Source organism: Mirounga leonina, unplaced genomic scaffold (assembly GCF_011800145.1).
Source record: "Mirounga leonina isolate KUSES-001 unplaced genomic scaffold, KU_Mleo_1.0 Mir_93, whole genome shotgun sequence".
NCBI classification, from domain to species: Eukaryota; Metazoa; Chordata; class Mammalia; order Carnivora; family Phocidae; genus Mirounga; species Mirounga leonina.
This window is the reverse complement of record NW_023270854.1, coordinates 36,610,935-36,635,851: the sequence shown is the minus strand read 5'-3', so window position 1 is coordinate 36,635,851 and position 24,917 is coordinate 36,610,935. Positions and strand designations below refer to the sequence as shown.

Below are 24,917 nucleotides of genomic sequence, written 5' to 3'. Positions count from 1 at the left end.
TTAAACTCCCTATGAATTTCATAAACCACTTATTAATGCAGTGGAGAGGGCACTCTATAATATTATATTCACTCTTCTACTTTTCTTCTTCATCACTGTATTTCTTTTTTTTTTTAAGATGTTATTTTTAAGTAATCTCTACACCCAACATGGGGCTCAAACTCACAACCCCAAGATCAAGGGTTGCATGCTCCATGGACTGAGCCAGTTAGGCGTCCCAATCACTGTATTTCTTTATCCCAGCATATTTACTCTCCATCTGGTTAGAAACTTTTACAGGTGTGGATCTGTATCCATCTGTACACACACTCATTTTTTCCTTGCCTAAAGAAGCATGAAGAGGTGTGTTAGAGATAAGCTGCCATGTTTCTACAAGGATACTGAGTTAGAGAGTTAGGTTTAGAAATAAAAGGCAATTTGCCTACAATGGAGCTATGGTTTCCAAGAGGGTGGTGGAGAGTGTGTGGAGGAAGTCCAAGTGTGCGTACATACTGAATAGCTGTGAGAGTTTGGATGAGTGAGCCATGTGTCCCTTTGTGGAAGACAAGAATGAAGTATCAAGTTAGGAAAACAACTAAGGAAGCATCCCAGACTGAGTTTATCTTCCCATACTTACACCCTCAACTGCCATTCTTCTCAGATTCCTTCTTTGATAGTGAAACTCCTGTTGGCTCCATATTCCAGGCAGAAGTCTTAGAAGTCATCTTGGATATTTCCCTCTTCCTTGTTCACTATTTCCAGAAGTGAGCAGACAGACCTGGGTTCACTCCTCAACTCTGCCACAAGCCAGCTGCGGGTAAGTTCCTAAAATCTGCTAATCCTTGTCTCATTACAAAATAGGGATCACAATAGTCATCTCGTTGGAAGAAGATTAAATAAACTAATGTAGGTAGGTAAAGCTCCCCAGGCAATTCCAGTGGGCAGCTATATTAGTTTCTTAGGGCTGCTATAACAACCACAAAATTGGTGCCTTAAAACAACAGTTCTGGAGGCCCAAAGTCTGAAATCGGTGGCACTGGCCAAAATCAAGATGTCAGCTGAGCCGTACTCCCTCTGGAGGCTCTAGGGAAGAATCCAGTCCTTTCCTCTTACGGCTTCTGGTGGCTGCCAGCAGTCTGTGGCTTATGGCTGCCTCACCCCAATCTTTAAGGCCAGCATCCTCAAGTCTTTCCTTTTCTCCCTCTGGTAAGGCTACATGTAATTGCTTTTAAGGCCTACCCAAAAAATCAAGGATAATCCCCGCCCCCGCCCCATCTCAGGATCCCTATTTTGTTCACTCCTGCAGAGACCTTTTCTCCAAATAAGGTAATATTTACAGGTTCCAGGAATAGGACCTACTGTCTTTGGGGCCATTTTTTTGGTCTCCCACAGCAGCTGAGGTTGAGAACCTCCATATTAACTAAATAAAGAACTGCCTCAAAAGGAAAGCTTGTTTGGGAAAATAAACATTTGATAGGCATTTAGGTTTTTTGGTTTGTTTGTTTTTTATTGAAGTATAGTTAACATACAGTGTTACGTTAGTTTCAGGTGTACAATATAGTGATTTAACAATTGTATACATTACTCAGTGCTCATTATGATAACCCCCTTTATTTCACCCCTCCTGCCACCCTGAGAAGAGTTTTAACCCATGGTCTGTGGGCTCTGTATCTGTGTGCCTGATGTGGTAACCACTAAATACATGTGGCTACTTAAGTATAAACTTATTAAAATTAAATAAAATTAGGAATTCAATTCCTCAGTCACTTTTGCCAATTCCAAGTCCTCAGTAGCCTCATATGACCAATGGCTGTCACACTGATTGATGCACAAGCATCACGGTACAGAGCTCTAATGGACACCACTGAACTGTGTGTTTCTAGGTGCGTATGTGTACTTCTCTGGGGACAGGGTCTAACAGAAGACACAAGTTATCAACCTTGACAAAGACTAGTCTGTGATGTGATTTATTTGCCCCATAATTTTGAAATTGATTTGGTTTCCAAAATGTAAATTTTGATTCAATACATTAAAGAAAATCCACACTACTCACTTCTTTTGGAAAACTGAAAAATCTAAGAATACTGATGCTGCATTCTCTCTGGACAAATGTTTCTTGGAGCAAAGTAGCTGCTACCTGTGGACACTTAGAGCCTGCTTTCCCCAGTTGCTAAAAGTCCCCACCTGCCCCTTTCCAGTTCCATCACCTGCGAAGCTTCTAGTCTGAGATTTCTGGTCTTCATCTTCTGTCTGATTCTCAAAGATGTCCACGACCCATATCATTGCTTCTCCAAGTTGAATGTGCATAGGAATCACTTGAGGATCTTGTTAAAATGCGAATTCTGCTTCAGTAAGGTTGAGGTGGGGCCCAAGTTTCTACATTTCTGACCCATTCCTAGGTAATAATAATACTTTGAGTAGCAAGGCTCTGATTGAATCTGGGAGCTGGTTCATGATATCTAGCAACAAAGAAACAAAGGCAATGTCTGTTTCCTAGACTAACTTAATGAAGAGCCAAATTCAAGCTGCTAGAAAGCTGGTCCAAATATCAGACAGGTTACAGCACTAGGAGCGGTACTGTAGAATTGGTAAGTGAAATTTCTTTCCCCATCTTTAAAGTGGCTTGTTTGGTATTTGATAGTGAATTTGTACCAACTAAAACTTAATTTATTTTTTATTTTTTGGAAGGTTTTATTTTTACTCCACTTATCATACAGTACTATTAGTTTCATTTGTATAATATAGTAATTCAACACTTCCATACAACATCCAGTGCTCATCACATAAGTACATTCCTTAATCCCCATCCCCTATTTCCGCCATCTCCCCACCCACCTACCTCCCCTCTGGTAACCATCCATTTGTTTTCTGTAGTTAAGAGGCTGCTTTATGGTTTGCCTCTTTCTCTTTTTTTCTTATCCCTTTGCCCATTTGTATTGCTTCTTAAATTCCATATATAAGTGAAATCATATGGTATTTGTGCTTCTCTGAATGGCTTATTTCACTTAGCATCATACTCTCTAGCCCTATCCAGGTCGTTGCAAATGCCAAGATTTCATACTTTTTTATGGCTGAGTAACATTCCATTGTATATATATATATATATGCCACTTCTCTCTTTTTCTTTTCCCCCTCACATCTAGGGTTAGGGTTCAGGATAGGACTGGGGAAAGGGTGAGGGTTAGGATTAGGGCCAGGGTGAGGGTATGGGCCTTGTATACTGCTGGTCGGAGACCACTCCATAGGATGTTGGTTAGGGTTAGGGGTTAGGGGAAATGTTAGGGTTCAGGTTAGGGTTTTGGTATGAGCCTGGTATCCTGCAGTTCAGAGACCTCTCCAGACTTCTGCTTGGGTGTGATTAGACATGGCATCCATCCACCAAGCTGAGGCAAGGGAGGGACTTAGAGCTCTAAATACTCTTTTTTTAAAAAAAGGTTTATTTATTTAGGGGCTCCTGGGTGGCTCAGTCAGTTAAGCGTCTGCCTTCAGCTCAGGTCATGATCCCAGGGTCCTGGGATCGGGTCCCACATCGGGCTCTCTGCTCAGCGGGGAGTCTGCTTCTCCCTCTCACTCTCCCCTGCTTGTGTTCTCTCTCTCTCTCACTCTCTCTGTCAAATAAATAAATTATTTTTAAAAAGATTTATTTATTTATTTTAGAGAGAGAGAGTATGGGTGTGTGTACACTAGCAGGGGAAGCAGCGGGGGGCAGGAAGCAGACTCCCTGCTGAGTGGGGGAGCCCAAAGCAGGCCTCCACCTCACAACCCTGAGATCATGACCTGAGCTGAAACCAGGAGTTGGATGTTTAACCTACTGAGTCACCCAGGTGCCCCTAAATACTCTTTAATTAGATGTTCAATTGTTACTTCTGTTTTTATCTCTACCTTCACACCCATTTTCAGAAATATTACCAATTCTTAAAGGTTTGGGATCTTCCCCAGAATAACTCGGCTGCTCTCAGCTTTTCTTATTTTGTGTTCAGGAACCCACTTTCTGAAATCTAGTGTTAGGGTTAGAGTTACAGTAAGGGTTAAGTTTAGGGGAAGGTTATGTGCCTGGTATCCTATAGTTCAGAGACCTTGCCAGAGGGTTAGGTTTATGGTTAGGGTTAGGGAAAGGGTTACGCTTAGGTGTTCCAGTTACAGGTTAGTGGTAGGACTAGGGTTTGTGTTAGGGTGATGGTTAGGGTGAGGGTGAGGGCTACTGTATGTGCAAGGTGTCTTACAGTTCAGAGACCTTTCCAGAGAAGAACATCCTAGACTTCTGCATAGGTGAGAATAGACATGGTAGCCATCCACTGAGCTGAGGCATGGAAGGGATTGGGTACTCTAACTAATCTTTAAACAGATACTCAGTTGTTCCTTCTATTTTTATCTCTGTCGTCACACTCATTTTCAGAGCATTATTATTTCAATACCCATTAGTTAAATAGTAATATTAGTTCCAGGTATAGTATTAGTTCTAGGTGTATAACATAGTGAGTCAGCATTTCCATACGGCGCCTGTTGCTCATCACAACAAGTGCTCTCCTTCATACCCATCACCTATTTCACGCATTCCCTCTCCCACTAAAACTAGTTTAATTATTGCACAGATATGGGTGGAGTTGTTTTTAATTGCCCACTCAGCAAATGTCTCTGAGTTGGAGTTTGTCTCAGATTCTTAGCAGAAACCATTTTACCATACATTCTGAAGATGATCAAACAACCTAAAGATGATACATATCTTCCTAGTGTGGATTCCTTGAATGACCAATAGGGCTGAATTCTGACTCCCCATTCCCCAGTGTGGATCATGCAGTGCTGAATAAGAGTTGAGTTTTAAGTAAAGGTTTTTCAAGAGAATGTCCCAAAACTGAAATATGGGAATTCACAGATTAAAAGGGCCAACGCTTTGCAAGCACAACATGAAGGATGAAGACCTATATCATTCTGGAATTTCTCAAAATATAGGACAAATTTGAGATCCTAAGAGCTTCCGGAATCTAACTAGCTGCAAACTAAAAATTGAAAAACGGGATGATATTAGACTTCTCAGTCTAGAAGATGATGAACAATGCCTTCAAAATCTTGAGGAAAATTAATTTCCCACTTAAACTCTGATGAATGATATTCAAAGTAGGAATAATTTTCAGATATGCAAAGCATTAAAAAAAAAGTTACCTCCCATGCACCCTTTCTCAGGAGGTTACTGGAGGTCTACCTAAAAGAGAGAGTAATCCAAGTAACAAGCATAGGGGATTCAACATAGTAGGTAATGGAAGAAATTCTTGAGAGGGTGATAAAGGAGATCGAAGTTGAAAGTTTTGGAGCTAAGAAGATGGAGAGTTCAAGGCACATGCCTCCAAGGGGAAAAGTACTGCAGACAGAGTACTCGGTGTGTTTGGTATGTTCCATTGCTGAGAGGAGATGTATACTTTGGGGTGAAAGTTTGCAATTCTGGCAGGATTAGTGATGGGTACATAGAAGACTAAGCAAAGGGGGGAAACCATACTCATTTATCATTAAGTCCAGGCAAAATGGTGTGCAAGAAATTTAATTATAGTACATTAGAAGACTTAGCTATGAATAATACATACATAGTCATTATAATGTGAACACTGAAATCTGATCTAACCAAAATAGAAGTATATTGGGAGGTTTGAGGGAAGGTGGGAATGACAATTCTGTGTATGAAGGTAATGTGGCTGTGTAAGAGAGCTAAATCCTTATATTCCCTAAAATGAACTTAATAACATGTAAAAGTCAAATATCAAAAGAGATGGCTGTCTTAAGTTATTTAGAACGTGTAAATAAATCCCCATAGAAACAGCTATACGAATAGGAATTTGGATGCAGTTCTGCAGAGCAGGACTTAGTGGTGGGATGGGGGGGAAGGGACGGCCCTTGTCCATTCCAGGTCTTATAGACCAATTTGACTTTTCCATTATGAGTATCATAACATCAGTTATAGAGAATAAACTACAATCGCACCTCCCATTCCCTTTAAGCCTTCTGTAAGGAGCTTCTACCCTTAGCCCTTCCCTTGTCTTCCCTATTGTCAAATATAATTCACTTATTTTAGTCCTTATCTTCTCAACATTTCACATTATTACCTACAGTACTTCTTCCACTTTGAATTCTGTCCTCCCTTACCCCTCTGTCTTCAGGTTCTCTTCCTTCTTCTGAACACTCCTTACAGTGGTTCCTCTTGTTCGGCATTCCCACATATTATTCGTGTTCTTCATTGTTCTGCCTTTGGTTCCTGCACTTTTCATGCTTTAGGCTCTCTTTGGGCTAGCTCATCTATTTCTACATATAAGCCTTCAACTACCATCTCTAAACCAGTGAGTTCCAGTTTATATCCTGAGCCTGAGCCTTTTCTTGAGCCTCCTCCGCATAGAGGTGACTTGAAGAAACATCACTACTTGTTTGTTTCACAGGCACCGTAAACCAAACCTGCATTCCTCCTCACTTCCTCTCCACTCGCCTCTTTTTCTTCCTTATCTCCTGGATGAACACCACCAACCCCCCAGTAGAAATCTGGGATCTTCCAAGATGTGTCTCTGTCACTCATGTGCATGTCAGATGGGGTCTGTGTCCCGTTCATCCTTGTGCAAGCCGGCGTTGGTGGTATAGTGGTGAGCATAGCTGCCTTCCGTTCATCCTTGTGTTCTCTGTGTCATTTGTTCCCTTGAAGGTAGCTGGCACAGTGATCTCTAGTTAATTCTTGCTCCATAAATATGTGAATAAAACGAGGATCAAACTGATAAAAGGGACAGTTTCTGAAATTTAACAGACTGTTCAGATAGATTTCAAGGCACAGAAGACAGACAACCCGCAAGAAGGAGAGCCCAGTGGTCAGAGAGCTGCTGCAGGAGGATATGTTGGAATAAAGCATGATGGCTTCATGACATTTTCACGTGAAGAGACGGACATCTGAAATTTCCCACAGTACCGAAAATCCACGTCTGATAAGACAGTAAAGCCTAATGAGAGGAGAGATGTATGGTAGAATTTCAGAGTCTGCTATAATCTTGGGTGTTCAGCACATTGTCCATACAGAATCTTGCTTCTCGCCTTTCTCCCAAAGCATAGGGCTTCAGCTATTCATTCATGAGTTGGTTCTCCCCAAACTGGAATTGAGCATTTGGTAATAACTGGGTTTGGTGCTGTATTAGCTCCCTAGGACTGCCATAACAAATTGCCACGAACGTGGTGGCTTAGGACAACAAGAATTTATTATCTCATTGTTCTGGAGGCTAGAAGTTTGAAATCAAGGTGTTGGCAGGCCCATGCTCCCTCAGAAAGCTCTAGAGAAGAGTCCTTCTTTACCTCTTTCCAACTTCTCATGGTTGCTGGCAATCTCTGCCTCTGTCATCACATGGCTTTCTTCTCTCTGGTCTAAGTGCGGCTCCATGTCTCATCTCCCTTTAAAAGGACACCAGTCATTGGATTTAGGGCCCACCCTCATCCTGTATGACCTCAGCTTAACTAATTACATCTGCAAAAAAAAAGGTACATTTCTAAATAAGGTCACGTTCCAAGTTTCCAGGTGGACATGAATTTTGGAAGGATACTGTCAACCCATTACAGTGCTTTTGCCAGCTAGTAGTTCATTGAAATTCACCCTTTACCTGGTCTGTAAACATGAAATGGGCCTCTTAAATATTTTTCCTTTACCAACAAGCATGATGTTATGATTTGTCAGTAGGAGGCTCTGGAAAGACATTACAAGAGAAAGGGGCTTCCCGTCCTGGTTCTGGTGTGCTGGCTCGACAAGCTTAGCATGCAGCTCTCCAGGAGGCAGCAGCAGATCTCCCTGGCAGCAGTTTCTTTCTGCACCCTCTTGGGCAGGTTCAGAGCAGAGTGCCACTAGTGAGATACTTCACAGTGAATGACTTTCCCTTGCACTCTGGAGAAAAGACTTTCGGCAAGTTCCATTACCGTGGCACAATAGAGACTTCTCTGCTGTGCAGTGAGCCATGGCTGTGCACTGTAAAGGAGGCTGCTCATAATCAGGTGGACACTCCATGGATATAATTCAGTCTCTTACCCTAGTCACCCCAGTGCGGCCACAGTGGTAGGGATGGAGGCTATGCATGGGGTTCAGAAACATGGACTTCCCCTACTCAGTGTTGATTTGTCTAACATTACTGCTGAGTAGCGAATCTGTCAACAGAAGAGGTCAACACTAGGCCCCTTATATGGCACCACTCTCCATGGGGACCAACCAGCCACCTGGTGGCAGATTGATTACACTGGACCTATTTCTTCACAGAGGAGGCAGAGATTCATCCTCACTGGAATATGCATGTTTTCTGAATGTGGAGTTGCCTTCTCTCAACATAATACTTCAGCCAGCTGTACCATCTGTGTACTTATGGAATGCTTTATCCATCATCATGGTATTCTGCACGGCATTACTTCTCATCCAGGAGCCCATTTCACAGCTAAGGAAATACAGCATGGGGCTTATGCTTATGGAATCAACTGGCCTTAACCCTCATATTCCATCACCTAGGAGCAGATGGCTAATTGAGAGTTGGAGTGGCTTATTGAAGACTCATTTGTGGTGCCATTTGGGAGACAATACCCCAAAACAATGTAATTCTGTCTCACAGGATACAGTGTAAGCTTCGAATCAGCAACTGTTATAGGGTGTTCTCGCTCCCATAGCCAGAACACATGGATCTGAGCATCAAGGGGTAAAGTGGGAGTGGCCCTTCTCACTCTTAAACTCAGTAACCCATTTGCAGGATTATTTTTCCTGCGCCAGAAACATTGAGCAATGCTGTTATGAAAGTCATAGTCTCCAAGGGAGGAATGCTTCCATTAGCAGACAGAGTGGTTCAATTGAATTGGAAAGTGAGAATGCCTCCTGGACATTCTGGACTTCTTATATCATTGAACCAACTGGCCAAAAAAAAAAAAAAAGTCACTCTAGGTGAGGTGAACTCGAGTTGCTGCTATAAATGCAGACAAGAAGGACTATGAAACCCAGGGAGTTACTTGGAGGTGCCTAGGAGTGAAGGTTTTGGTCACTCCAGGTGAATTTTGGGCTGAGGATGGGGGAAATGTGGACTGGGGAGTGGAAGAAGGAAGATGTAGATATCATTGACAGCCTCACAGCAAATCACAGAAACCATGACAGCAGGAGCTTTGTGTATTCTCTGTTATACATACGTGTTTATTTTATATGCTAAACAGTTTCTTCTATCTCCTTCCCGTTGTTATTTTATGTACCTAGAGTTGAAAGTTAACTTCACAATGTATTCGTTAGGTAACAGAATATTTAGTGGGACTTGGCCTGAATTTGAGGAGTAGTTAAGATCACCAGTGATGGATACAATGACTTTTGGCACTGTGTCTCTCCATATTTTGAGGAAAAGGTGATCACCAGTGATGGATACAATGACTTTTGGCACTGTGTCTCTCCATACTTTGAGGAAAAGGAAAATAGTTGTATTTTGTTACAAGAAAAACTGGAGTTGTTGGGGCACCTGGGTGGCTCAGTTGGTTAAGCAACTGCCTTCGGCTCAGGTCATGATCCTGGAATCCCTGGATCGAGTCCCGCATCGGGCTCCCTGCTCGGCGGGGAGTCTGCTTCTCCCTCTGACCCTCCTCCCTCTCATGCTCTCTGTCTCTCATTGTCTCTCTCGCAAATAAATAAATAAAATCTTAAAAAAAAAAAAAAGAAAAACTGGAGTTGTTTTATTGATGTACAGAAGTTCAAAAATGTATAGAAGAGTGCACATGGAAGCTGAATAGCCACAGAGCTACCCTCATTTGTATTGCTGTGCTTTTGCTTAAGCTATTCTTGAGTTTTAAATGGCTCTTCTTATTCTCTCAAATTTGAGGCCCAGCTTGTTTCACCATGAAGTGAACCAATTACTTTACCCTATACTGATTTCCTCCCCTCATGTCCCTGAAGAACTTGACTACATCACACATTTAGCACCAAAGTATACTCTGAATGTAATTTTCCTCTAATTATTTGATGTGTTATACTGCCTTTCCACCAGCCCCAGCCCACCAGATCCGAAGCTCTTTAGGACTGTGTCTCTTTTTCTTTCTTTTCGTTATCCATCAAAAACACACATATGAATACACACTCAATGAATACGTCTTAATTTAATAACTGTCCTCACTCACTTGCTGCACTGGTTAATCTGCTTCTTGCTCCAAATTCACTTTCAGCTAATACAGTGTTTCCCAACCTAATTTGACTAGAGAGTACTTTTGACATTAATATACAATGTCTCAAAACCACTTGGGAATTTAAAAAAATCTCATCAGTTTTTTGCTTTGTATATAGTAGTGATTTATGTAAAATATTTTATTTTGGATTAACATATCATAAAATTCTTTTAAAAATATACTCTATTTCGTTGGTTAATATGACTTTTCCCATTTCTTAAAAATAATCATGTAAGAAGAATTAAAAGGACATACTGTAGTTCCTCAAAAAATTAAAAATACGATCCAGTAAGAAGAATTAAAAGGACATACTGTAGTTCCTCAAAAAATTAAAAATATGATCCAGTAATTCCACTTCTAGGTACAAACTTAGAAGAACTGAAAACAGTCCTTTTTTTTTAAAGATTTTATTTACTTGACAGAGAGAGACACAGTGAGAGAGGGAACACAAGCAGGGGGAGTGGGAGAGGGAGAAGCAGGCTCTCCGCTGAGCAGGGAGCCCCATGCGGGGCTTGATCTCAGGACCCTGGGATCATGACCTGAGCTGAAGGCAGATGCTTAATGACTGAGCCACCCAGGCGCCCCTGAAAACAGTCTTGAAGAGGTATTGTCCATAGCAGCCATGTTCATAGCAGCATTATCTACAATAGCCAGAAGATGAAAGTCAAACAAGTGTTCATCGAGAGATGAATAGATAAACAAAATGTGGTATTATACATGCAATGTAAAATTATTCAGCCTTAGAAAGGAAGGAAATTCTGACACATGCTACAACATGAATGAATATTGAGGATATTATACTAAGTGAAATAGGCCAGTCACAAAAAGACAAATACTATGTAATTCCACTTACATGAATGGAATCAATAGAGCAGTGAAATTCATAGAGAAAGAAAATAGAATGGAGGTTGCCAAGGACTGGGGGGGAGGGAGGGGGGAGTTGGTGTTTAATGGGTACAGTTTCAGTTTTGCAAGGTGGAAAGAATTCTGGAGATTGGTTGCACAACATGAATATGCTTAACACTACTGAACTGTACCCTGAATGGTTAAGATGATAAATTTTTTTTTTTTAATTTTATTTATTTGAGAGAGAAAGAATGAGTGAGAGAGAGCGTGCACATGAGAGAAGGGAGGGTCAGAGGGAGAAGCAGACTCCCTGCTCAGCAGGGAGCCCGATGCGGGACTCCATCCCAGGACTCCAGGATCACGACCTGAGCCGAAGGCAGTTGCTTAACCAACTGAGCCACCCAGGCGTCCCAAGATGGTAAATTTTATGTTCTGTATATTCCATCACAATTTTAAGAAATCCAACAGAGTCTATAAAATGAAATTTATAGAGAAGATTATTCAGGAACCAGTAAAAAAATATTGAGAAAAATTAAAGAGGACCAAAATAAATGGAGTGATTAGAAGGATTAGAAGACCTGATATTGTGAAATGACAATTCATTCTAAAATTATTTGTAGATTTATCTGTAGATTTATTGCAATCCCAATAAAAATTTCAATACTTTTTCTGGAAATTAAAAAAGCCTGGTACTAACATTTATATAGAAATGCAGAGTTTAGAAGAGCCAAGACACTCTTAAAGGAGAAGAATGAGGTGGTACCCTATTGCCTGTCAAGATGTATTAAAAGTCTGCAGTGGGGCGCCTGGGTGGCTCAGTTGGTTAAACGTCTGCCTTCGGCTCAGGTCATGGTCCCGGGGTCCTGGGATCGAGCCCTGCATAGGGCTCCCTGCTTGGCGGGAAGCCTGCTTCTCCCTCTCCCACTCCCCCTGCTTGTGTTCCCTCTCTTGCTGTGTCTATCTCTGTCAAATAAATAAAATCTTTAAAAAAACCAAAAAGTCTGCAGTAACTAGAACAGTGTAGTATTAATGTAAGGATAATAAACATATCAGTGGAAGAGATTAAAGATTCCAGGAATAGATGCACACATACATGGTTATTTGATGATTGACATGAATAGCACTGCAGAATAGTAGGTGAAAGATGGTCTTTTCAGTAAATAATGTGGCTCAGTTAAATATCTATATAGAAAAAGTAAAATAAAATTTTATACTTACCTCACACCATACCCCAAAATCATTTCCAAGTCAGTGGTAGACCTAAATGTGAAAATCAAAACAATAAAGATTTTGGAATATAACGTAGGAAAATGTCTTCAAGGTATTGGGATAGGGAGTGATTTTAAAAATAGGATACTAGAGGCGCCTGGGTGGCTTAGTTGGTTGTGCTTCTGACTCTTGATTTTGGCTCAGGTGATGATCTCAGGCTCAGTGGGGAATCTGCTTGAAATTCTGTCCCTCTCCCTCTGCCCCTCCCCTCACTCGTGTGTCCTCTCTCTCTCTCAAATAAATAAATCTTAAAACAATAAAACAAAAGACACTAAAAGCACTAGTCACAAAGGGAAAAATTATGAATTTGACCTATTAAAATTCTGAACTTCTATCCCTCAAAAGACTGAAAAGGCAAGCAAGTGTGGAATCCCAGGATGATTATTGCCGTGCAACAATGAGGGGGTAAATAATTAGTCTTATTTGAGTGGCAGCACTGACGAGAGCTCCACTAACTTTTTTTTTTTTAAGATTTTATTTATTTGACAGAGACAGTGAGAGAGAGAACACAAGCAGGGGGAGTGGGAGAGGGAGAAGCAGGCCCCCTGCCGAGCAGGGAGCCTGACGTAGGACTCGATCCCAGGACCCTGGGATCATGACCTGAGCCGAAAGCAGACGCCCAATGACTGAGCCACCCAGGCACCCTCCAATAACTTTTAAAAGTAGTATTGTTGGAGGTTCCAGATTTGTTTAAAAAAAAAATTAAAGGACCTTACAGCTTCAGTAAAGAGTTTGGGCTTTAACTTTGATAAGTACCTAGAAAACTAAGCAAATAAAAAAATGAAGCCATGTAATGATTTTACAGGAGCAAAAATATACAAGGATGTTACCAGAAAGAACATACAGTTATACAGTACTTTTTGGTTCATCTCTGAACAGTATTTATGAGCTCATAAATCATAATATGGTAAACATGATTCGTTAATATTATAACTATATTTAGATATACTGTATATGTTTAAATATAGAATAATATAACATTAAAATTAAACATAGAATATTTATATTTAAATATATTTTTATTCATTAACACTGTTACAACTACATTTAGAGAAGAAGGAGGTGATAGGGAAAGAAGGAAATCCCTAGCTTCCCAGGCGGTGATATAGTGTTCTTTACCCTCTTCTCCACAAGAGGGCACAAGATGAATAACATTTTCAATTCCATTGTTTCATTGCTGGCTTTTGGTTGTTACCAGCCAACCACCGCGTACTTCCATTTTGGTATTGTTGACAAACTGCTATTGTTAACATCTAAACAACGTTCTTTGAGTTCAGGGCACCGTGAAAGGGATGTCCAGACAAGAAGGCATGATTCAAAGCACTCAGAATCTAATGGGATCACAGAGGGGAAAAGAACAATCCATTTGGAGGACATGCTAAGGGCCCAAGGAGTCCTGCAGGTCACGAGCTGGGGGTGTTCCTTTGGAGAGGTTGGAATGGTGGGGTGGGGGGAGGGTGGGGCACAGCTGGCAGCAATGTCAGTGATGCATTTGGACGAGGCAGTGGGGATGGGAGAGACTGCACGTGGTGATATCAACTGTGAGAGCACTGAGGGCCCAGGATGGCCCTGGGAACGCAGGAGATTGTACTCTAGAAGACTTGCGGGTGGGGAGGAAAGGTTTCACCACCAAGACTCTGCCTGCAAACACTGGGCAGAGCCAGGTCTGTTCTTCCTCCTTTGCTCCTTGCAGCCTGCTATGTTCCATGTTCACTCAAGGCTCCATGACCTCCACACACACCCACCCTGCCCTGCCCACCACACCCCATGGCCGTCTTCTGGTGTACTTCACCCTCTCCTCACAGAGGCCATTTCCTTGTCCAGGGCTCTTTCCTCATTGAGACTGGTGTTTTCCTTCAGGCCTCTCCCCACTTATCTGAAGGTTTGCTCTCACATATCAAGCCTAGGCTACCTTCTTGTGTAGGACCTCTAAGCTCCTCTGACCAACTATTCCCCTTCTTTTATTTATTTTTTTTATTTTTTTAAAAGATTTTATTTATTTGAGAGAGAGAGAGAGAGAGCACATGAGAGGGGGAGGGTCAGAGGAAGACGCAGACTCCCCGCTGAGCAGGGACCCCGATGCGGGCCTTGATCCCGGGACTCTAGGATCATGACCTGAGCCGAAAGTAGTCTTTCGGCTGAACCACCCAGGCACCCCTATTCCCCTTCTTTTAGCCTGTTTCCTTTCTTGAGCTTCCCTGGTCTCTAGGCCTCTTCTCCTCTCCCACCACCGACATTGTCATCCTTCTTTCCCCATGGTGTCACATCTGTCATCCAGTCAGCTAACCTCTCTGAAGGCCCGGAAACGGACTGACTCCCAGGACCCACGGGGTTCTCATGAATATGGCTAGCACTGTTTACACACTTCCATTCCTCCTTTTATGGCCTCTTCAAGCTCTACTCTTGGCATTTCAACTGAATACAAGTATTTTCAAAGCCGTGGCTCTGCTTTGGGCTGAACTTGAGAAGTAGAAAGGTATGCACTACCTTTCAAATGTTACTAGGAGAGGATTTTTTTTTTTTTAAGATTTTGTTTATTTATTTGACAGAGAGAGACACAGCGAGAGAGAGAACACAAGCAGGGGGAGTGGCAGAGGGAGAGGGAGAAGCAGGCTTCCTGCTGAGCAGGGAGCCCAATGCGGGGCTCCATTCCAGGACCCTGGGATCATGACCTGAGCTGAAGGCAGCTGCTTAACAATCCCAGGCACCCCTAGGAGAGGATTTTTAATTGAGCTTGTCCACTGTGCCATATAATGGTGTTATGGAAATCACACCAAACCAGGGGTCCTAATGCACAGGCTGTTCTCCTCTTGCTGCCCTTCCTGGCCAGGGCACCTGGGGCAAGTGAATTTACCTCTTGGAGTTTCAATTTCCTCGTCTGTAAAATGAAGGCAATGGTAGTAATTACCTCATAGGAATGTCTTGAAAAATAAATGAGGTAATAAATGAAGGAGTATTTGCGAAGTGTCTACACTAAAAAATGTAGCTATTATTATTACTATTATTTCTTAATCTGTAAAATTCAAGTGAGATTGCCAAGAGAAGACTGATCTCCAAGAGGCTCCTTCAGGCTCTGTCTTCTGAGTTTGTCAAATACAATTTGCCATATTTGCTGGTCATGCTCTCTCCTTTTCTTCTCTGACAACTTCCACCTCACCGCAGCCCTTGGAACACCTCCATAAACAGCTCTTTGCACTAAATTCCTCTCTGCTTGAAAGAGTGAGTTGTTTCAGTTTCTGGGTGCAGTGGCTTTACCATCTGGGGAGTCAGCCCCAGACACCTGGGGCACACAGACCAAACCAGAGGAGTCACTGCCACTTCTGCTCACATTTGGGTTTCTAGGTATGAAAATGGGCCAAAAGATGCCATATTGGTTGCCATGACAAACCACCGGTTGTATACACATGTTTGTATTTCTATTCTGGAGCGAAATTTCATACAGCCTGCAATGGGGCAGTTTTTCTGGGCCTGAGTGAGGGCTGAACCTTCACTGATGTGCTGAACTTATCAGGTTGCCCAGCCTCCCTTAGGACATTTCTGTTTTTCTGTCTTTTTGCTGCCTTCCTGCTTTCGAACAGTAGCCGTGAGTCAACCCGTTGTTCATCGCGTGTGTAGTCTAGCATGGCAGAATTTGAAAATGGAGCTAGAATTGTCCCAGTTTGGGCTGAATGATAGGTGCTCCTTTCCCGGGTATGGTCAAGACTACTTACAAAGGAAGTTTCCAAAAACTGGTTCTGTGATCCCAGCTAACTTCCTATCTCTGGCCTAGAAAAGAGGTTTAAAAGACTAGAAAAGGCTGGATATGAGAAGGGATTTTGGAAAGAGCTGCTGGTGGTGCTGGTCCTAGCCTGTGCAATGGAGGGAGAAACCAGAGGGGCTGTGTGGGAGGGGCCTGTGCTCCCACAGTTTGTAGGGGCAGAGGGAATGTGTGAGTGTTTTCTAAGGACCAGACTTGGGCCCTCCAGTGAGAAAGCCAGCATGGGGTTGTTTTCTGTCCCAACCTAGAAGGCTGCCTGATGAGCAGAACCCCACAGCAGAGTAAGGTCTGAGGCTCCATCAGACACATAAACATTGAGGAAGGGGTCTTGAGTGACTGGCTAGAAAAAGATCCACACACTCCATGGAATCTCTGAAAACCCCACTAAATTACCTCAGGAAGGAAAGCGCTTGCTTCATGGGGAGGGGCTGATGCTAGATCATCATAGAATTCCAAGTTGTGTGAGAACTTTCCTGCCCCACTTTCACCTCCACCCTGGGTGGGGTCAAACCATGGCAAAGGGTGGAGTGAAAATCATGAAACAGGTCAGAGAGAAGAGAAATCTATCAGGACTTTTCCCCCTGCCAACTGGCAGAGGAGGAAAAACCCAAACCAAACATGAAGTTTAAAGTTAATTATTATTATTTGCAACCATGTGGACAGAACTAGAGGGTATTATACTAAGCGAAATAAGTCAGAGAAAGATAAATATATGATTTCAGTGATATGTGGAATTTAAGAAACAAAACATGAACACAGGGGAAGGGAAAGGAAAAATACAATAAGATGAAAACAGAGAGGGAGGCAAACCATAAGACTCCTTTTTTTAAAAAAAGATTTTATTTAATTATTTGACAGAGACACAGTGAGAGAGGGAACACAAGCAGGAGGAGTAGGACAGGGAGAAGCAGGCTCCCCACGGAGCAGGGAGCCCGATGCAGGGCTCGATCCCAGGACCCTGGGATCATGACCTGAGCCGAAGGCAGATGCTTAACAACTGAGCCACCCAGGTGCCCCAAACTATAAGACTCTTAACTCTAGGAAACAAATAGGGTTGCTAGAGTGGAGGTGATGAATGGGGGGATGGAGTAATAGGGTGATGGGCATTAAGGAGGGCACTTGATGTAATGAGCACTGGGTGTTATATGCAACTGATGAATCACTAAATTCTACTCCTGAAACTAATAAAAAAATAAAGTTAATTATTATTATTATTCTGGACACCACACTTGAATTACTGGCTTGACAGTGACTAGAGGACCTTTTGTTACTCATAAGGAACCAAAAAGTCTTAGGAGCTGCCCAAGTGTTTCTCCACAGGGCAGGGAAGAACTAACCCCACCACAGGAGAAAAGAGTGATGCTCTCTGGTCCCCATCTCCATGAAGCTTGTTTGCTCCATAGAAAGGCCAGGCTGGTATTCTGTGCCAGAGTTACGAGTCCATAGAGTGGCCATAAGGAGTGGCAGTGGCTCTGGGCTTTATTGTGGTGCAGGATCCTGAGCCCAAGAGTGTTCTTGCCCCACTCCTAGGAGCAGAGGGCTTTCATTTCTCCCAGAAACAGTAGATCTCAGCAAAGCTTGAGATGGGATGGGGGGAATAGAGAGAAAGGGGAAGGTGTGAAATAGACTGTTCAGAGGAAGGGGATGTGAACTTGTCTAAGGAGTGTGATGAGCCTGGCTGGCAGGGCTGGTGCTCAGTTGAGATTTGTGAAAGAATCTTCCTGGCTATGACATCCCTGTATCTGGTACCTGCTCCTCAGGTCTGATGGCTGAATGGTTCTGGTTAACCAGCACTGGGGTAGAGAACAGTTGCAAGGTGATTAAGGGTATCAGAAGGCAAGGGGTGATGTGCTGGACCATGGATTGTCTAAGCTAGACGAGGAAGAAAATGAAACATTGGCCCTGCAGCCCATGCCCTGTGGGTCCAAGTGCTGGAGCTGGGATTCTGCAGAGAGTGGGAACCACAGGAAATGGTGGTACCAGGACAGCCGTCTTCCAAACAGGCTTCTGAAAGCAGTACATTCACTTGTGAGAATAAAGATCTGGGGTTAGGATGTAGGCATCGATAGCTGAGCTGTTATGGAGGGAGAGGGAGAGATGGTTGTGGAGATAATGAAGGACTGAGAAGCCAGAGTGTGGTGGCTCATCCCTGGTATGGCATTGACAGCAGAAGGGTGGAGAGGACTGGTTCAGTCAGTCAGGTGCTAAAGTCGCCTCAGAATGAGGAGGTGAGTAGAAATCAGCCAGAAGGAGAGTCACGTGTGATAAAGTCTTCTGAGCCTGAACTTTCAGGGAGCTCCACTTCAAGGGAGGAGAAATAGATTGGAAATGGATCTGGATGGTTGCAGTGACTGGAATGCTGCAATACAATATTCAGTTACTAAGCTCTAGACCTTCCCTCCCCCCCCCCCCCCCCCCCCCCACACACACACGGCCTGAGCTGACCAGGCCTGGACCATTATGCAGTCTCAATCTAGGACAAACAGACCTTACCCCTCTCACCATCACCGACACCCTCCAAAGGGCCCTTAGGACAGGATGTGCTGCAGGAGGAGTGAGGCTGGGAAGGCCTGGCATGTTTTCCTTCAGCCCTTCTGCCTTCACTCCTTCATTTGGGGCAGAGAATTATTTGTCTGGTGCGGGGGCTAGCAAGGCGCCACATTAGTGCTCTCCAGGTGTCTTCATGGCTGATGGGTGGCTGAGGCCGGCAGTTAGACGCAATCATGTTTGATAGGTCCTGGTGTTTGAACCAGCAGCTATAGAAGGGTAGTGACCTCTGTCATTTCTCTGTACCACATACACGGGTAAAGTAAACTGGAACAACACATCCGAATGGCTCTTTCCCCCCAGGGAGGGGAGTTTCAACATGTAAATCATACTTCTCTTAGCACTTTGAGACAATGAAGGCTTATTCAGCATCCTAGGTTGATATACTGCTCTGTGCTTCCATGAAATATCAGATGTTACAATCACTCATCCGTGGGAACGCCCGGTTTTGGATCCTCAGTGATACTGACTTGTCAGTGTTTAGGTGCCACGCCTGAAACAGCAGCCGTGTCGTTAGCATCCCACTCTCCTCCAGGTGCCTCCAGCAATCGGCTCGGGATCTAGTCCAAGGCCTGACACACGCCCCTGGTCTGCAGAGTCTTCATTCTTCACCCCCAACCCTCCATCACAGTTACATTCGTCACAGGAGCTTAACAATCCCAGGAGCCTATGGGTTTTCCTGGAAGAAGTGAAGGGGCTTCAGCAGAACAGGGAGGGAACACGAAGAGGGGCAGAAGGAGAGTGGAGGGGTGAAGGAGAAGCAGGGGAAGAGAAGGGTGTGGGTCTGCAGTGTGGGACACTACCCATGCAAGCAGGACAAGAGAGATGTTGAGAGATGCTCGTGAAGCCTGGGGGTGGGGTATGGCAGCCAGATTGCAATCGGGCTAGACGTGAGGAAATGGGAGGGACAAGTGCAGACAGTTCTTTGAACAAGTCTGGCTGAGAAAGGGCAGGGGAGAAATGGGGCAATAACTGCAGGGAAGGTGTTTTTATGATGGGTGAGGTTTGAGCATCAACAAAAAGCCCACTTTATGTTTAAATGCTCCTTGGTTCTACAAGGCCAAAGCGGTATGTAGTCCGTCGTAGGTAGGGACAGCATGACGAGCTTTGACACCTCTGATAAGACTGTGGTGGCACCTGATCACATGTATAACACAGCACCAGTGGTTCTTAGCCGAAGTTCCAGTCTAGGACAGTCTGGGCTGGGGAGCGCAGTGCACAGTGCCTGGATTATTTGGAAGCTCTACAAGTGGTTGGCAAAAAATAAATAAATAATAAAAATAGATTATTTATTGAAGAACAAGAAAAGAGGAGAAAATAACTCAGAAAAATCTTCATGTAATTGAAAATTACTTCTAAAAATCTACCAACACCTGAAAGCTATGTTGGATTTAAAAACAAATATCACCCCCCCACCCGCCCACCCAGAGCTCTGAAGAGGCTTGCCTAGAGCCCAAGTGTTCTATGGATATTCTAGGGCAATGATCCCAATTTTAGGAGACCGTCAAGCTATAGTCAGAGAGTATCTAACAACTAGAGACACCTCGTCATAAACACATGCAGTTTGCACCAGCTCACGGGGAAAAGGAGAGTGTGGAGTCTGGCACTTGCTGGTTATAGGCAAAGGAGGTTAACTTGGGAGAAATGGGCATATTTTTTATTACAATATAAGTTAATAGAATGATTTCAGAATGGTGAATGTCTTGGTAAAAACATCAAATGACATCATACCTCAAAAAAACTAAAATTAAAATTGAATTAATTAAATTTTAGATTGAATAGGATGAGTTTAACTGATAAACTAAAGGGCATAAATTGTCTTTATTTTTATTTTTTTAAAGATTTTATTTATTTATTTGACAGAGAGAGACACATAGCAAGAGAGGGAACACAAGCAGGGGGAGTGGGAGAGGGAGAAGCAGGCTTCCTGCGGAGTAGGGAGCCCGATGTGGGGCTTGATCCCAGGACCCTGGGATCATGACGTGAGCCGAAGGCAGATGCTGAACGACTGAGCCACCCAGGCACCCCATAAATTGTCTTTAAAAGGGCAGAATTCAGGGCACCTGGGTGGCTCAGTCGGCTAAGCATCTGTCTTGGGCTCAGGTCATGACGCATGGTCCTGGGATTGAGCCCTGCGTCGGCCTTTCTGCTCAGCAGGGAGACTGCTTCTCCCTCTGCCTCTCCCCCCACTCATGCTCTCTTTCTTTCTCTCTCTCAAATAAATAAGTAAAATCTTTAATAAAAGGGCAGAATTCTGCTCCTTGCCAAGGTAGAGTAGCAAGAGACTGCATTTGCCCTCCTACCTGAAACAACCAAAGAGAGAAAAATGAACAAAATATATGAAACAATGGTTTTGAAGAGACTGAACCTCAGGCCAAAAAGACCGTGATCCCTGAGATCAGGGAAATGAATGAGTGTCCCAGCTTATTTGAGAGTTTTCAGGCAACAGTACAGGGAAGGGGACCCAAGCAAAGTAAGACCCAACTACATGTTGCCTACATGAAATCCACTTAATATAAAGACATAAATAGAGGCAGAAAGCAAATTGGTGGTTTCCAGGAGTGGAAAGAGGGAAAACAGGAAGTGACTGCTTAATGGGTATAGGGTTTTCTTTTGGGGTGATGAAAATATTTGGGAACTAAATAGAGGTAGTGTTAACACAACATTGTGAAGGTACTGAATGCCCCGGAATTGCCATTAAATGGTTATTTTGATGTTATGTGGATTTTACCAGGAAAAAAAAACTGACGAGGCACACAAGGGAACAAAACAATGTAAATGACAACCAGCAGAAACCAGAGACCCACAGGAGATCTAGAGAATGCAGTTATAAAACTCAGACTTTAAAATAATTGTGCTTGCTGCGTTCATTGAGAGATGAAAGATATGACAGTATTTTGACAGAGAAATGTAAACTATAAAAAAAAGAAACCAAAGGGAAATTCTAGAACTGTATGTAGAACAATCAATATTAGTAATATTTAATAGAATAGATAGGTGAAGAGAAAATTAATAAATTTTTGATGGATTAGAAGACAATATCCAGAATATAGTATTGAGAGATGAAAAGATTAAAAACACAAAGGTAAAGATTAGAGACAAAGAAGTTATAGAAAGGAATCCTGTAAGGAGAGGAGAGGATAGGTGGGACAGAAGCAGTATTTAAAGTGTTAATAGTTGGGCATTTAAAAAAAATGGATTAAAGATATTAAGCCATAAATTTATATCTGACTTCCAAGCAGAAACAATGGAATCTGGAAGACAATAGAATGGTATCTTCAAAATGCTTAAAGAAAATATCAGCCAATAAATTGCGTAGCCCGCAAGTGCTCTAGCAGTTTATAAGTGGGACATTAACTTAGGATAAGAAAGAATCACAAGAGATGGGTAAAGATTGTACAGTCCACTAAAGAGGCATTAGCAAGGGATGTTTTCCAGGCAGGTGGTTAGGAAATCTCAAGGACTACTAGTAGAATAGTGAGTTGGTCTGTTTGGGTGAAGCTGAGCTCCCATTACTAGGGGTGGGATGAAAATTGAGTCTGGAAAGGGTCAGTAGGAGCAGGATGGTGAATGATCTCATTCTACAAATGATGGGAAATACTGAAGGTGTTTTTGTGGCATCCTGCTTGTTTCTTGGTAGGATACTACTACTAAAAGTCTTACTCACATTTTCCTGCTACTACCCAATAGGTATAAATCATACTGTCTCTTGGTACTTTACAATGAGTGAAATTAAATTTAGATAAGTACCAGCTTCAGTCTGCGCTGTACTTTCATTCCCTTGAGAGGAAATATTACTGATCACCACTTTTAAAGAATCCAATTGCAAAGAATCCTATTTCCTCTTTGACTTGTTCCTCTGGAGCTAGAGTGAGACAGTAAATTAGGGAATGAAGGGAAAATAAAGAAGTTCCCCTTCAGAGTTGTTTCCATATGGCTGACCTTTAAATGACTCTCTCTCTTTCTAAGCACCATACTTTCAGTCCTAACCTTTGCCTTTCTGTCTCCATTAGGGCAGGAATACTCCTTATATACCTATACTGTCTTAATCAGTCAATGTGAGCCCCATTTTGCTGTAATTGTGTTTTCCTCACCTCTGAGTGCCACTCCCATTTGTCCCCCTCCTCTAGAGACCAACTCTGATATGATACCATGACCCAGCAATCCCACTTCTGGGTGTTTATCCAAAGGAATTAAAATTACAATCTTGTAGAGATATCTGCACTCCCGTGTTCATTGCAGCATTGTTCACAATAGCCAAGATATGGAAACAACCTAAGTGTCCTTCACCACGTGAATGGACAAAGAAGAGATAGGTACAGGTATAGGAATATATACAGATATACACACGATGGAATGCTATTCAGCCATGAGAAAGAAGGAAATTCTGCCATTTGTGACAACTTAGATCAATCTTGAGAACATTATGCGAAGTGAAATAAATCAGAGAAAGACAAGTTCTGTATGATACCACATATGTAGAATCTAAAAATGTCAAACTCAGAGAAACAGAGTAGAGTGTTAGTTACCTGTGGTAGTTGGAGGGTGGAGGAAATGGGGAGATACTGGATAAAAGGTACAAACTTCCAGTTACAAGATTAACAAATTTGGGGATCTCATGAACTGTGTGGTGATTATAGCTATTAATACTGTATGATATACTTGAATGTTGCTAAGAGAGTGGATCTTCAATGTGTTCACACAAAAAAATGCTAGCTATGTGATGGATGAAGGTGGTAGCTAACACTTACGGTGGTAATCACTTTGTGATATGTAAATGTATCAAATCAGCACTTTGTACACCTTAAACTTACACAGTATTAAGTGTCAGTTGACCTCAAGAAAGCTGGAGGGAAAAAAAAGATTTCTCAAGTTTAATTTATAGCCTTTTGCTGATTTTAAATTTCCACTGTACATTTGGTATAGTGCTCTACTTCCAACTGCTGTGTGCAATGTATAACTTTCCAAGCAGGGTGTACACAAGGGGCTTTCAGGGTCACAGATATATGTACACATTCAATTTCATTAGATGGTGTCAGGTTGCTCTTGAGAATAGTTGCACAAGTCTTTCTCTCACCACCAAAGTATGAAAGTTCCGTTTCCTACAAGTTTGCAAACATGTGGTATTATCCAACTTTCAAATTTTAGCCCATCAAATGAGTATAAAGTGATGCTTCATTCTCTCATTACTGAGGTTGAGCTTTTCTTCACATACTTATTAGCCATTTGGGTTTGCCTTATTTATATCCTTTGCCAATTTTCTAATTAAGTGCCCTATCTTTTTTTGTGTTCTGCAAGATTTCCATATATATTTTAGAGCAGTACTGTCCAGTAGAACTTTATGAGATGATGGGAATGTGTTCTTTAAAAAAAAAAACAAAACTTTATTTACCTGAGAGAGAGAGTGTGTGTGTGTGTGTGCAGGGGGAGGGCAGAGGGAGAGGGAGAGAGGAAGCAGACTCCCTGCTTAGTGGGGAGCCTTATGTGGGGCTTGATCCCAGGACCCTGAAATCATAACCTGAGCTGAAGTCAAATGCTTAATGATTGAGCCACAGGGCGACCCTGGAAATTTGTTCTGTTTGTGCCCTCCAGTATGGTAGGCACTAGCCATGAGTGGCCGTTGAGTACTTGAAATGTGACTAGTGCAACCAAGGAACTGGATTTTAAATTTTATTTAATTTTAATTAATTTTAACTTAAATGTAACTAGCCAAATGTGACTAGTGACTACTACATTGGACAACGTGGGATCTAGGTATTAATACCTTGTCAGTTTTTGGCATTGCAAATATCTTTTCCTGATTTGTCAGCTGTTTATAGCTTAAAAGAAGTTCTTAATTTTGATGTGTTTAAATCCATACATCCTTTTGCGTTATGGTTTGGCTTTTTTAAAGGGTCTTTTTTAGGGAAGAATTCTCTGTAAACTTCAGTATCACAAATATAATCTCTGGAATTTTCCACTCTTACCTTTAAGCTTTCCCTTTAACATTTAGTTCTTTAATCCAACAGAGGCTCTTATTTGTAAATGGTGTAAAGAATGTGCTTTGTTTTTCTGCACATAATGAATCAATTTTCCCAACTCAATTCATTAAATGGTGCTTTCTTTTTCTGGCAGAGTGTGGAAGCATTTTTTAAAAGATTATATACCAGGTCCAATAATACCTAGATCTGTTTGTTAGCCCTTTGTTCTGTACAGCGGTCCATTTGCCTGTTCCCATGTGAGAATCCACTGTTTTAAAACTTTAGCTTTATAGTATATCTTCATAATTAATTGGTAGGACAATTTGTTTTTCTTTGCTTTTCATGATCAAATTGAGTATTTGAGAAGCCTTATTCTTCTGTTA

The 24,917-nt window shown here is 42.4% G+C and overlaps 1 long non-coding RNA gene across 2 annotated transcripts in view; it reads left to right on the top strand.

Annotated features, from left to right (window-relative positions):
* LOC118004548 overlaps positions 1–24,917 on the top strand; it is a 142,887-nt gene that overhangs the window by 3,325 nt on the left and 114,645 nt on the right. The window contains exons 2-4 of one of the 2 annotated variants that reach the window (XR_004677615.1): positions 685–796; positions 2,477–2,567; positions 6,768–9,492. This is a non-coding gene — a long non-coding RNA (uncharacterized LOC118004548). Of the gene's footprint in view, positions 1–485; positions 797–2,476; positions 2,568–6,767 lie in introns of those variants that run through there. The other variant, XR_004677614.1, reaches the window with a different exon arrangement.